The following is a 6,000-nucleotide window of genomic DNA, read 5'->3' as shown; positions in this document are numbered from 1 at the left end:
TGTTGTTTGTTTACCTGGAGAGAGTTCTGGGGGTCAACACCCCCGCAGCCCGGTCTGTGACCAGGCCTCATGGTGGAACAGGGCCTGATCAACCAGGCTGTTACTGCTGGTTGCATGCAATCCAACATACGAGCCACAGCCCGGCTGGTCAGGTACCGACTTTAGGTGCCTGTCCAGTGCCTGCTTGAAGACAGCCAGGGGTCTATTGGTAATCCCCCTTATGTATGCTGGGAGGCAGTTGAACAGTCTTGGGCCCCTGACACTTATTGTGCTGTCTCTTGGCATGCTAGTGACACCCCTGCTTTTCATTGGGGTGATGTTGCATCGTCTGCCGAGTCTTTTGCTTTTGTTTAGTTAGTTTTAGTTTAATATGTTTATTATGCACCCCATACCCATCCTGTGGGCCGTAGTCAAAAGATTACAGAGGTACATAATTGGTCCAGGGACTGGGCTCCAAAGTTTTGATAGCTGAGCAAGTTACAGAGGTAATGAACTCACAATTTACAAAGGTAATGAACTCACAATTTACAAAGGTAATGAACTCACAATTTACAAAGGTAATGAACTCCAGGTAAGTCTGGTCACAATCATGACAAGTTACAAAGGTATTTACAGATTACAGAGGTACATAATGGGTCCAGGGACTGGGCCCCCAAAGTTTTGATAGCTGAACTAGGTACAAAGGTAATGAGCTCACAAGTTACAAAGGTAATGAATTCTGTAGAATGGTTACTTACGTTTATACATGGCTACAATCATGAACAAATTATAGAGTAATGAGCAATTCACACTTCCACTTTTGGAGAGAGTGATTTTCGTGTACAAGTTCGGTACTAGTCCCTCTAGGATTTTCCAGGTGTATATAATCATGTATCACTCCTGCCTGCATTCCAGGAAGTACAGGTTCAGGAACTTCAAGAGCTCCCAGTAATTGAGGTGTTTTATCTCCGTTATGCATGCTGTGAAGGTTCTCTGTACATTTTCTAGGTCAGCAATTTCACCTGCCTTGAAAGGTGCTGTTAATGTGCAGTAATATTCCAGCCTAGATAGAACAAGCGACCTGAAGGGTGTCATCATGGGCTTGGCATCCCTAGTTTTGAAGGTTCTCATTATTCATCCTGTCATTTTTCTAGCAGATGCAATTGATACAATGTTATGATCCTTGAAGGTGAGATCCTCCGACATGATCACTCCCAGGTCTTTGACGTTAGTTTTTCGCTCTATTGTGTGGCTGGAATTTGTTTTACATGTATATTCTGATGAAGTTTTAATTTCCTCATGTTTACCATATTGGAGTAATTGAAATTTCTCATTGTTGAACTTCATATTGTTTTCTGTAGCCCATTAAATGATTTGATTGATGTCCACCTGGAGCCTTGCAGTGTCTGCAATGGAAGACACTGTCATGCAGATTCGGGTGTCATCTGCAAAGGAAGACATGGTGCTGTGGCTGACATCCTTGTCTATGTCGGATATGAGGATGAGAAACAAGATGGGAGTGAGTACTGTGCCTTGTGGAACAGAGCTTTTCACCGTAGCTGCCTCGGACTTTACTCTGTTGACTACTACTCTTTGTGTTCTGTTTGTGAGGAAGTTATAGATCCATCTACCAACTTTTCCTGTTATTCCTTTAGCACGCATTTTGTGCGCTATTACACCATGGTCACACTTGTCGAAGGCCACACTTGTCGAAGGCCACACTTGTCGAAGGCCACACTTGTCGAAGGCTTTTGCGAAGTCTGTGTATATTACATCTGCATTCTTTTTGTCTTCCAGTGCATCTAGGACCTTGTCGTTGTGGACACAATACCAAAAATCTCTATGACATTTCCTGTTGGAACTTATTCGGTCCGAGAAGTCCCAACGGGGAAAACACACCGTTTGAGGGCCCTTACACTCACCCAAAACACAAACACACTCACCCGGGTTGGCGAAGGTGGTTGGAAGGTACTTCTTAATTGATAGATTTACTCTTCAAGGAAGAATTAGGTAGTTTATACTGTTAGTACACTAATATTAGGATTATTGAGGCAACTGTAGATAATAATAATGTAGACCTAAGACCTTAACATAGGTAGTAATAGGCCGAATGTAGGCAAACACTAGGTTATGTTAGCTAGGGAGAACTGGCAGTCCCAGTTTGAACGACGAGGCGTGGGTCTCGAAGATGTCAGAGCTCCTTTCTAAGTCTAGACACCATCTGAACAACACGTGCCATGATCAGCAGGCGGTGCCCACACGTGTCTTCACATATTAGACCTGGGGAAATCTGGTGGAGGCACCTCGATGTACCGTAGATGACCTCCTCTGTCAGGCCCATACAGTAAGACAAGACCTCCACTTTTTCTTAGGATCCTGGCCAGTGTCTGGGGAAAGTTGCGAGTGAGTTGAGCTGTAGGCCTTTGTGCAGCCGGCAGTTCATGACCAGTACGTGATTTTGTCTCTTATCTACCTAGAAGCTAGTGTCCGTTTCTGCATAGTTATACTAGGGGATACACACCCCCTTGGAAATAGGAATTTCTGAGGTGCAGACAGGTCACTAATAAAGATTGAATATTACAGGAATCAAGGCTCCCGGTTGCACGTGGATCTGAGGGCAAGTCCAGAGGGACTAAAACTTAGGGAGGTTGAAGACCAGAATAGCTTCTACATCACCAAGTAAGTTAGTCCTTTAAACGTGCATGCAGGCGAGATTTCTTGCAACATCAGTCATTTATGAAAATCTGTCCTATAAGCCACTTGTGAGGCTGGGGTACCGACCTCAGAGCTCGGTGTCAACAGAGCTTGCCAGGGTAGGAGACTCACTTGGAGGTAGTCCAGACAAATTTTCACATTTCCCATATCAGGTTAAATCTTTTAAAAAACTCAATGTACATAAAACTACCCAAAATCTAGAACTCCGCTAGAAATCTCCAGAACTACTGACTCATCTAGTATTTTTAAAACTACAGTAAGAAAGCACCTTTTGTCCTTAACCTGTCCTAGTCCATCATAAATAAATATGTAAAAACCATACGTGCAATTGCTCAATATCATGAACGTAGGTAAAATAATATCTGTAATCATTTCAAATGTAATGTCAATCATTCCATTGTGTCCACCTAAGATTAATAATCAAAACTGTAATTCGACTCTACCAAACTTACTAAAGCCATATAGCATGGACAAACAGAATATTAAATTTTCTTGTAATCATCGTAACTCACCCCCCTCAAGGGAGGTTCCTTGATGCTGGTGAGGGGCTCTTGATCTTGAGAATTGGATCTGTGCTCTAGTTCAGTGAATTAAGCTTGAATACCTTCTCTCCCCCTTCCCCTAACAGGCGCTATATAATCCTACAGATTTAGTACTTCCCCATAATTATACTAATAATGTAACTCATCCACTGACCATATGTACAGTTATTGCACTGATATTGCTTTATTAATCTTAATTAAGTTAGTTTTAAGTTTGCCCGAAATACTCTGCATATAAAAGGGCTTTTGGCATGTACACTGAATTGTTGTACTTTGTACAAACATGTATCATACTGAAATAAAAATTATTATTATTATTAACAGTTGTTAGTTTAATATGTTTATTATGCACCCCATACCCATCCAGTGGGAGGCAGTCAAAAGAGGTACATAATGGGTCCAGGAACTGGGCTTCCAAAGTTTTAATAGCTGAGCAAGTTACAAAGGTAATGAACTCAGAAGTTAGAAGGGTAATGAATCATGTAAGTAAATTTACTTGCTTACGTTTATACATGGCTACAATCGTGAACAAATTATAGAGTAATGAGCAATACACACGTCCACACCCGGTAACCTCTGTAATGAGTTACTGGTGCAAAATCCTTCCACTTTGGTCGAGGTTCCTTCCCCGAGCGCTGGAAGACCGGGTTCGATACGACGTATCTTGTCAGTGGCTCTATAAACCCCAACAACAATAACAGGTATATTTGGTGGTATACTTGAATGTACAGCACTTTACAATATATTTGAGGACACTTAGATGTTATGCAACATATAATTCATATACCACGTAGACCATACCAGGGATAAACCACCATATTGACCATACCAGGGATAAACCACCGTATAGACCATACCAGGGATAAACCACCATATTGACCATACCAGGGATAAACCATCGTATAGACCATACCAGGGATAAACCACTGTAGACCATACCAGGGATAAACCACCGTATAGACCATACCAGGGATAAACCACCGTATAGACCATACCAGGGATAAACCACCATATTGACCATACCAGGGATAAACCATCGTATAGACCATACCAGGGATAAACCACCGTATAGACCATACCAGGGATAAACCACTGTAGACCATACCAGGGATAAACCATCGTATAGACCATACCAGGGATACCACGTAGACCATACCAGGGATAAACCACCATATTGACCATACCAGGGATAAACCACCGTATAGACCATACCAGGGATAAACCACCGTATAGACCATACCAGGGATAAACCACTGTAGACCATACCAGGGATAAACCACCATATTGACCATACCAGGGATAAACCACCATATTGACCATACCAGGGATAAACCATCGTATAGACCATACCAGGGATAAACCACCGTATAGACCATACCAGGGATAAACCACTGTAGACCATACCAGGGATAAACCACCATATTGACCATACCAGGGATAAACCACCATATTGACCATACCAGGGATAAACCATCGTATAGACCATACCAGGGATAAACCACTGTAGACCATACCAGGGATAAACCACCGTATAGACCATACCAGGGATAAACCACTGTAGACTAAACACTTATGTACTCACCTAATTGTGGTTGCAGGGGTTGAGACTCAGCTCCTGGCCCCGCTCTTCACTGAATGCTACTAGGTCCTCTCTCTCCCTGCTCCATGAGCTTTATCATACCTCATCTTAAAGCTATGTATGGTTGGTCTTTATTTATTCTACTGTACCACTGTGGAGACAACTTGTACACAATGTGAGGTGTTTGTATGAACTTGTATCAGCCATAACCAGACACTTCGTTCATTTGTTTACATAGTACTCTGCTTGGGTGGGGTGGCTAAGCTGGCTACCCTACCTCCCACACCTGACTTTCTACAAATAAATACTTTTCACCTCTCACCCTACATTAAGACCATTAACCCTTTGACTGTCGCAGGCCCCTTTCTGAAAGTGTCATTCTATGTCACAAAATATTCGAAAAAAAAAAAATTATTTTTTCTTACCAAAATGTTAGGACTATTTTACTGAGTGTTTTAAGCCTAAAAAAAATTTTTTGCAAAGTTGGCAGAAAATGAGCAGCGTATGGCAAAGCGGCGAATGCCGCCCACCCAGTATTCTTTTATTTACTCCATTTTGAAGGTTTCTTGTATTTTCCTGTGAGACCAAAGTAAGGTGCATTGTTCAAATATACACTCATTGTTTACAACACAATAACTGAACAAACATTATCACCATTAGATTGTGTTTACACAAACAAACAATACAAAACATTGTTTATTACTATTGTTCCATAATATATATACATATATACAGTCACTGAACACTTTCCTAGAACTGCTGCAGCTTGTGGAATTCTTTGAAACATGGGTATATTCAGAGTGGTACTTGACATTCCTCACACATGAAACGAGTGTCTGCATGTTTGTGGGTGTTTTGTGGTATGTCCACATACAAAACACCTCTTCTGAACATCTTTTCTTACAAGCAGTAGGAGGCAGTTGTATGGGGTAGTGATCACCAGGCCTCAGATGAGATGGCATGTGTTTGTAATTTTGTGGACGCTGGTCTATTGCAGGTGTTGCTCCTTGGTACTTGACGATTATTTGTCTGATGACTGACAAACAAAATTCACCATATTTTGGTTTGTTGTTGGCCCTCAACTTGTATATGTTATAAGCATTTAGCATGGAAATATCAAGAAGATGGAAAAAAGTTTTATGTACCACTTATAACTCCAGCATACACAATCAGCAAACCCAATCT

General features: G+C 41.6%; 1 protein-coding gene across 3 annotated transcripts in view; it reads left to right on the top strand.

Annotated features, from left to right (window-relative positions):
• The first annotated feature begins 1,896 nt into the window (after positions 1–1,896).
• Positions 1,897–6,000, top strand: part of LOC128698237 (asparagine synthetase domain-containing protein 1) — an 84,587-nt gene continuing 80,483 nt past the window's right edge. For 2 of the 3 annotated variants that reach the window (XM_053790513.2, XM_070089313.1), the window contains exons 1-2: positions 1,897–1,947; positions 2,563–2,658. The gene's annotated coding sequence lies outside the window, so the exon portion shown is untranslated. Of the gene's footprint in view, positions 1,948–2,562; positions 2,659–3,855; positions 3,938–6,000 lie in introns of those variants that run through there. The other variant, XM_070089316.1, reaches the window with a different exon arrangement.

The sequence above is a fragment of the Cherax quadricarinatus genome, chromosome 2 (assembly GCF_038502225.1).
Source record: "Cherax quadricarinatus isolate ZL_2023a chromosome 2, ASM3850222v1, whole genome shotgun sequence".
Classification (NCBI taxonomy): domain Eukaryota; kingdom Metazoa; phylum Arthropoda; class Malacostraca; order Decapoda; family Parastacidae; genus Cherax; species Cherax quadricarinatus.
This window is presented reverse-complemented; position numbering and strand designations above follow the sequence as displayed.